We start from the raw sequence: 8457 nt of genomic DNA on the forward strand, positions 1-8457 counted from the left end.
ACATCAAACGCAAGAACAGGCTTCACGCAACTCACGCAGACACGTTACGGCGTTAGAATAAGCTCGTGTAAAAGGATGCAGACAGATTCAGCGGCTCGGATTATCCCCCGAGAAGGAGCGGCCATGTACCCACCATGTCGGTTCAGGCAGAAAGGAAGACCGAGGCATTCTGGGTAGCCTAAATACCGCGAGGCTTCGCCGGGTGTGAGCTCTCGCGCGCGCTGATCTGGAGTCAGATTTCACAGCGGCTCGCGTGCACCAGCTGTGCCGCTTTAACAATCAAGACGCTGACTCAGGAACAGCGTTATTACACAGTCTGAACAGTACGTCATACACAGTGAGGCTGATCCCATTAAAAAGAAATCATGATTAAAACTTTAATTACTATGTTGACGATATAGTTATATAATTTAAAATACACTTGAAATGTATTTTTATCAATAGCATGCATAGAAGTTACACATTTAGTTTATATTATATATAAAAATGCGATTTATAGTATAAATGGATTATTTACACTTACTACTGGTACTTAATTTTTAATATATACTGTGTAAAAAAAATAAATAAATAAATAAATAAATTTGCTGCCTGTATTACTATCTGTGTGAGTCCAGAGGAGCAGAGAGAGGAGCGAGGAAAGGAGCAGAGAGAGGAGAGAGAAAAGGAGCAGAGAGAGGAGCAAGAAAAGGAGCAGAGAGAGAAGTGAGAAAAGGAGCAGAGAGAGGAGCAAGAAAAGGAGCAGAGAGAGAAGTGAGAAAAGGAGCAGAGAGAGGAGCAGGGAGAGGAGCAAGGAAAGGAGCAGAGATCATGCAAATATCGTCCTGTTGTCCTCTACAATGGACATGTTTGTAAAATTAAAATAAAAATATATATTTGTATATATTTTTTTAGGCCCAAATAGATAGGAATCACACAAAAACAGAAATTGTAAGACATTTTTCCCTGGGTTCTCAGGAGGATATATTAAAAATTAAGTACCAGTAGTAAGTGTAAATAATCCATTATACTATTTATAAATCGCATTTTTATAAAATATAAACTAAATGTGTAACTTCTATGCATCTATTGATAAAAATACATTTCAAGTGTATTTTAAATATATAACTACATTGTAAACATAGTAATTAACGTTTTAATCATGACTTTCTTTCTGAGTATGACGTACACGCCGTGTTCAGACTGGTGTAATAATAACGCTGTTCCTGAGTCAGTGTCTTGATTGTTAAAGCAGCACAGCTGGTGCACGCGAGCCGCTGTGAAATCTGACTCCAGATCAGGCGCGTGCGAGAGCTCACACCCGGCGAAGCCTCGCGGTATTGGCTACCCAGAATGCCCGGTCTCCTTCTGCCTGAACCGACATGGTGGGTACAGGGCCGCTCCTTCTCGGGGGATAATCCCGAGCCGCGAATCTGTCTGCATCCTTTTACACGAGCTTATTCTAACGCCGTAACGTGTCTGCGTGAGTTGCGTGAAGCCTGTTCTTGCGTTTGATGTCGATATTGGGCGTGGATGTGTTTTAGTTCTTTGGTGAAACTTGACTAAACTTAAAGCCGGTACGAGGAGCTAAAAAGCAACGTGGGTTGATGAGCACGCTTGATTTCAAAGTGTTTATCTGTTTTTAATGTGAACTGCAGCTCTTAAACCATAGCTTCATTATTAATGTGACTTATAGACGTTAAAGGAGGTTTGTAACGTTATGTTAAGTGTGTATCCGGCTGGTTTACCCCGGTAGTGTTAGGTTAACAGGTTAACGGGCCCTGAGCATTGCTACTGTTTGTACAGACGTGGACGTTAACACTCTATCTTAAATCTACTTTATTGAGTTTAATAGCTTTGTAGCTTTCTAGTGAATTGTTATTGTAAACACTTTAATAGTGGACACGTTAGCAGCTGGGCTAGGTTCATTGGTTTTTAACTTGGCTGGCTTCATTCCACCTCATGTTTCAACCTTGTCAGGTTTTATGACTGATCTTCACTCTTATGTATATGTATTAGTCTGCATGCTGGTGAACTGGTAAATCAAAGTTGTAATCCAGGATCTTGTTTAGGTCTCAGTACTACGAGTTTAAATCGAGGTGCTGCGGTAAATCCCCAAACAATGATTAAACTTACATCTTGATGCGTCCTACCAGTGTTAATTTAGTCTTAGTCTTTCACAAATCATTTTAGTATTTGTCGACTCAAGTTAGTTTCAGTCAAAACATTTTTAGTCTTTCTATTTATTCTTTTCAGAGGAATGATTTTGTTTAATATTACAGTTCACTTGTTTGGTTTTTCTTCCTGCCACATTCCCATTCGTCAAAACGAGGCATTGTGACTTTCCTCTGTTCTTTTAAATAAGGAAATGGGAGCACACGTCAGTCTCGTTTTTCCTTCCGAGTCATGATTGTGCGTCCTACGCCGTGTTTCTCCTGCGTGTGTTTGTTTTCGAGCAGCAAGAGGATTTAAAACGTGTGGCCGTGACGTTGCTACCTAACATGACAGCAGGACTGGATGTTGCTCTTTTTCTTACTATAGACGAAAACAGAGGAGGTTTTGTTCTGCATGACTTTTCGTCTCGTTTATCGCCGTCAACAAAACGCACATCGGTACATTTTTCGTCTGTTTTTAGAACATTGTATCGTCCTCGTCTGACTAAATTAACCCTGGTCCTAACTTTTGTTTTCTTCTCGACACCTAAGGGAAAGAAGGCTAGGGGAAGAAGGTGGCGCCTGCCCCCTTCTGTGGCCAAGAAACTGAGGCCAAAAAAGTAGTCAACCCCCTGTTCGAGAAGAGGCCAAAGAACTTTGGCATCGGTGAGTTTACCCCCCCCTATGTGTTTGTGGATTTGTAGTAGTGCAGATGATGTAAACGAATATTTGCTATCTTAAAACACGATGATGACAATTTCCCACCAAGATCGCTGATGCACGTCACAGTGATGAAGCAGAAGGCTTTGCTGTGTGTGTCCGATACTGAATGTTTGCTCCTCTTTCCCTCACAGGCCAGGAATCCAGCCCAAGCGTGATCTGACACGCTTTGTGAAATGGCCTCGTTACATCCGCCTGCAGAGGCAGCGCTCCATCCTCTACAAGCGTCTGAAGGTTCCTCCTCCAATCAACCGATTCACCCAGGCTCGGACCTCAGACGGGTGAGTTTGGGTCTTTTTGTTTGGTTGCTTTTTTTGTTTTTTGCTGCCGAACAAAACTGTAAAAATGATGTAAAAGAATATTTGCTAACTGAACAGCCGTGCTGACATCCCACCAAGATCACTGATGCAGTATGTACGTTCACTTCCCACGATGTAGAACAAACTTTGTGTCAAAGCTTAACCTGCAGTGTACTCTGTTCCTCCGCAGCCACACAGCGTTCAAGCTGGCCCACAAGTACAGGCCAGAGACCAAGCAGGAGAAGAAGCAGAGGCTGCTGGCCGCCTGACAGAAGCCGCCGGCAAGGGTGACACACAACCAAGAGGCCCCCTGTCCTCCGTGCAGGTGAGGCTTAGTATGAAGCGTTTTTAATCAGTGTTTGATGTTGAATGCAATGATGCCTTGAATTTCTTCACCTGAAACAATCGTGATGGTATTGAGCTTTTTTAACTCTGAGCATTGGCCCCAAAAAACAAAACATGTCAGTGCCGCGTGTTTTAATTGATATAATGAAACGTGTCGATGCTTCTTACAGGTGTGAACACCGTCACCTCTCTGGTAGAGAGCAAGAAGGCCCAGCTGGTCATATCCGCCACGATGTGGATCCAATTGAGGTGAGTTTGTTTTGATTTTTTTTTTGAGAAGCAGCGGTGCCGTGTTGTGTACAACAAAGCAGTCTCTGGCAATGATGTCGAATTCTTCACCTGAATCCTCTATGTGGATCAAAACATACGACTTTTAACCCTGAGCAGAGACCACACAACCAAAAACACAAGCTTTGACCCACTTTATGTGTGGACATGACGGTTTACTTGATCTAAAATCTTATCTCCTGTGTTTCCCTGCTCTCTTAGCTCGTCGTCTTCCTGCCAGCTCTGTGCCGCAAGATGGGCGTCCCATACTGCATCGTCAAGGGCAAAGCTAGACTGGGCAGATGGTGCACAGGAAGACATGCACTTCAGTCGCCTTCACACAGACAAACCCGTAAGTTTGCACACAACTGTTTTCATCTAATTCTCTGCTAGAGGCTTTTTCTGTAGCAGTGGTTCCAAAAATGATTGGAGACTTTGTACTGGAGTTTTGTGTTTGTTATAGAAACTGGTCATAGCACATTTATACCCTCGGTGGTGTGAGCGCTGTGTTAACTCTCGTTCTCTTGTAGTGAGGGATAAAGGTGCACTGCCAACTTGTGGAAGCCATCAAGACCAACTACAACGACAGATATGAAGAGGTGAGCGTTCATCACAGTAAAAACAAAGTATATCCACACTGTCTGGTATGACATGTGCATAACCTTTTTTTATTAATTCATTTCCAGATCCGTCGCACTGGGGAGGTGGTATCTAGGGCCCTAAATCCACAGCCCGCATCACCAAGCTGGAGAAGGCAAAGGCAAGGAACTGGCACCAAGCTTGGTTAAACTGTTTTGGAATAAAAAATGTATGTCCAATAACAGAGATCTTTGTTTTTCTTGTTCATAACTAATATTACAGAATTCTCAAACCAAGTTGCCAGCTGATTCATTCTCAACACTGCAAGAAAATATTTGAGCGGTTAATACTGATTTTAAATACATGTGGATCTATGAAGTGATGCAGCTGATCTGTCATGATTTAATCCACTGACATAATATATGGAGAGGAAATAATCTGACAAAATATTAAAGGTATAAACTGGAACAAATACATTTTGGTACGAGTTTAAACATCGTCAGAGGGAGATGATTCAAACTGACAAGTCAGTAATTTGAGTTTTGAGGCACGAATTTAATTGAACGAGGCCTGAAACCGTATCACAGCTGTCAAGTTGGTCCAACACAATGTCATGGCAGCTTCTCTTCAGACCGATGTGCTAGAGTTTGTAGGAGTTAAGATTAAATCAAGCTGTGTTGCAGTTAACAGCAACAAAAAGTCAAGAACTAAATGATTTTATATTAATTTATTCTCAGACATGTTTCAGGAGAACGCTCGGCAGCTATTTACATGTTTGTCAGTGAACGCTGGCAGCACACTGGAGTCGATACAGTATAATATCAGATTTGCTCGTCTTCATGTGTAATTCAACAACAGATCACAATTTAAATCCTCTTGATGAACTTTGCAAACCACATGTAGGAGGTCGCTGCACACAAGCCGTACCTGAGGAGGAGAAAAAAAGCAAATGAATATCAAGGCTGTGACTGAAGTCTTCCTGCTCAAGAAGATTACTTATTGAGAGAAATTAAGTATCTGTGGCAACCATGATAAGACAAAGGAAAGGTGTTTCAATGCTTCCTTTCCTATGTCTTTGAACACGGGATACTAGACCATCCTTTATCAGAGGAAAGGAGATAAGTACTTTGCTTGACTACATATTTTCAAGTGTTGAGGAGCAGACAGGAAGTTCTTTCAACAATTCGACCACAGCCTTTGTCTCAGTGTAGTTCATGGAGAAGAAAAGCCACCACCATGTGATTATGTACTGCATGTGTTCGTTCCTCAGCGTGACTCTGGTCTGTCCTCCTATTGGTCCACCAGGGATGGTGTCTCGCTGCAGGACACGGAACACTTTATTTACACGTGCACTATAAATAAGTGTTCAACAGTTCTGCACCACGTCTGATATTTCTACACGTGTAGTCGAGTCAAAGCGCGTCTCACCGAAGTCTGCGTCGATGAAGATTGGCTCAGCTCCGGTGAGATTGGACATGGCCTCCAGGTCCCGTAATGCCAAGCGGTTCTCCTCTCCACGTCATTGTTCGGTACGAAAGGTTTGCGGATCTCTGTGAGGCGAACTACGCCGACCACATCCACTACACCTTCCACCTGGAGACAAACATCACGGTTTGATAAGTACGACTGAAATGATTCAAAATATAAGTGAGGGAGGGGAGTGTGATGCCGTTTCCTTTAGATCAATAGTGATTTAATGGTTTTGTGATTGTGGGTAATGTAGTGCACAAAGAAGGAGGAGATGTCTCTTGTTCTGCTGCATTAAAAACTACCATCATGACTCCGACTGCTGCACAGTGAATGCACGTGTCGCATCACGTGGAACACGAACCTGCCCCTTCACCTGGTCTCCGGCGTATCTTCTGCCTTGGGACTACCCTCTGTTCACCAGGATCGTGATGCTGCGGGTGAAGGTGGTAAAGATGGATGGTGAGATGTAGTTCCAGGGTTAAGTCAAGTGAAACGGCGACTTCTGCGTCGTCTTACCCGAGGTCGGTGCAGTAGAACGGAGTGACGACGGTTGGCGCCTCTCTCTCCGCTTGAAGACAGTCGGCCCGCCTCTCTGGCCTCTCTCTCTGGGTCGACGGGCGAGCGGGGCAGAAGGTAGAGCTCCTTGAGTGTCGTACTGGCCACGCACTTTCACCCGTCTGTACTCGAGGCTCTTCAGCTCATGAGGACTAAGATCCAGGAAGGAAAATGACAAGCGTATTAACACCCTCACGAGGAGGTTTTATTGTTATTTGAGTGTATTAATACATGCATATAACATGTAGTATCTCTGGCTCACTCAAGTGGAAGAGGAATGGGTGCTGCCGCGGTGAGTTATGCAGCTCGTTGATCAGCTGCAGTTTCCCACTGACGCCGTTTCACCATTCACAGAAACAAAAGAATCTGAATCCACCCACGACGACGACGAACAAACGAGATCATTGGATTTATGAAATGTGAAAGTGCTCTACCTGCCATGTACCGAGGCCGAACGTGGTGGCAGGGATGAGCAGCAGGAACCATTTTGAGGAAAGAGTCTTCTCCTTCTCTGCTCCGGCTGCTGCGGAGCTCACTGTCGCACGAAGGGAATGAACCTGCCTGGAAAATGTAACAACCACACACAACACAATATATACGGATAAAAGTGCCGATATTACTACTCACCACCATGTAAGAGGAGCGCTACCACAGTCCTTCATTCCAGCCATGTACTATGCTGTGCAAATGCCTTTTCCTGGTGTAATTATGTTTATTACTATGCTGTGGAATTATTCTATCTGTTGCAATTTATTTTTAGTTACACTGTATCATTTCTCCTGCTGTATTCTGGAAAGTCACCATCATTGTGACTCACTCATTTTTATTGATTTTGTTCAGTTTAAGTTTGCTTTTTTTCCATTTCTAGTATAGATAGATTTTTTTAATATATTATTTTTATATTAGAGTATTTTTTTATCCACCTTGCATACTGAGAGCGGCTGTAGGTGAATTTTCCAGTGTGGATCATTAAAGTCTTTTTAATCACTCACCATCATTTATCAAATAGAAAGACATATTTTCTTTATGATTTTAACTATTTTGTTGGCAAATACCACAGACATACAGCAGATTGTAACAAAACTTTAATTTCTGACCTTTCTAGTAACAAAATGTTTTTTTTTTTTTTTTTATTCATATTTATGAGTATTTTCCTCATCCACCTTGTGTACTGAGAGCGGCTGATAGGTGAATTTCTCCAGTGTGGGATCATTAAAGTCTGTTTTTATCACTCACCATGATTTATACAAATATAAAGACACATTTTCTTTTATGAATTTAACTATTTTTGTTGGTGAAATACACGATTACAGCAGATTGAACAAAACTTAATTTCTGACCTTTTACTAGTAAACAAAATGTTTTTTTTTTAATTATTTTATATTTATGAGTATTTTCTCATTCACCTTGTGTACTGAGAGCTGCTGTAACAGGTGAATTTCTCCAGTGTGGGATCATAAAGTTATTTTTAATCACTCACCATCATTGAACAAATATAAAGACACATTTTCTTTATGAATGTAACTATTTTGTTGGTCAAATACCACGGACGTACACCGGATAATAACAAAACTTTAATTTTCACCTTTTATACGAGAAACAAAATGTTTGTTTAAAGCTTTATCTGTATATAAACGAATTATTTCATTTGTATGGCATTAAAAATGACTCACTGTTTGTTTTTTTACTAAATGAATGTTGCATTAACTCATTTTTTATATTTTTAGTACATTTTTGAGTCATAAAAACAACAAAACAATGATGATTGTTACCGTCTGCACGTTTGAAGAGCGGCAGCCTGGACACGTGGAGGCTCCTCTTGATGTAAACAACATGAGTCTGTGGATGACAGAGGAGCAGATTTGATTTCAGAGTTTTGTTGGACATGAATGAAGCCGGCAGGTATGAAACAACCACGTGCGCGTCACCTGGTGCGTGATCGTCGTCAGCAGCCGCTGGAATAAGCCACAGTGATTTCAGGGAGGCCATGTGGATGGAACACTTTGACAGGAAGACAGCAGGTTGGAGGTTTAATTAACTAGAGATCTCCGCTACATAACAGAGAAAGCAGAGGGGGGCATGATTCAGTG

General features: G+C 42.0%; 1 long non-coding RNA gene, 4 other non-coding genes and 2 pseudogenes across 5 annotated transcripts; 5 read left to right on the top strand and 2 right to left on the bottom strand.

Moving 5' to 3' along the window:
• The first annotated feature begins 1159 nt into the window (after window positions 1-1159).
• On the top strand, window positions 1160-4616 carry LOC113746460 (60S ribosomal protein L7a-like; annotated as a pseudogene).
• LOC113746468 (small nucleolar RNA SNORD24) lies at window positions 2840-2913 on the top strand. The gene has a single exon (XR_003462895.1). It is a non-coding gene; the product is annotated as a small nucleolar RNA SNORD24 (small nucleolar RNA).
• LOC113746471 (small nucleolar RNA SNORD24) lies at window positions 3191-3262 on the top strand. Its single transcript, XR_003462898.1, has one exon. It is a non-coding gene; the product is annotated as a small nucleolar RNA SNORD24 (small nucleolar RNA).
• On the top strand, window positions 3521-3592 carry LOC113746480 (small nucleolar RNA SNORD36). Its single transcript, XR_003462907.1, has one exon. It is a non-coding gene; the product is annotated as a small nucleolar RNA SNORD36 (small nucleolar RNA).
• On the top strand, window positions 3812-3884 carry LOC113746481 (small nucleolar RNA SNORD36). The gene has a single exon (XR_003462908.1). It is a non-coding gene; the product is annotated as a small nucleolar RNA SNORD36 (small nucleolar RNA).
• Window positions 4617-5737: 1121 nt separating the features above from the next.
• Window positions 5738-6715, bottom strand: LOC113746461 (surfeit locus protein 1-like; annotated as a pseudogene).
• Window positions 6716-6818: 103 nt separating this feature from the next.
• On the bottom strand, window positions 6819-8321 carry LOC113746454 (uncharacterized). Its single transcript, XR_003462889.1, has 3 exons — window positions 8296-8321; window positions 8140-8206; window positions 6819-6928 (listed from the first exon to the last, which is right to left on the bottom strand). It is a non-coding gene; the product is annotated as an uncharacterized LOC113746454 (long non-coding RNA).
• Window positions 8322-8457: the final 136 nt, after the last annotated feature.

The sequence above is a fragment of the Larimichthys crocea genome, chromosome IX (genome assembly GCF_000972845.2).
Source record: "Larimichthys crocea isolate SSNF chromosome IX, L_crocea_2.0, whole genome shotgun sequence".
NCBI classification, from domain to species: Eukaryota; Metazoa; Chordata; class Actinopteri; family Sciaenidae; genus Larimichthys; species Larimichthys crocea.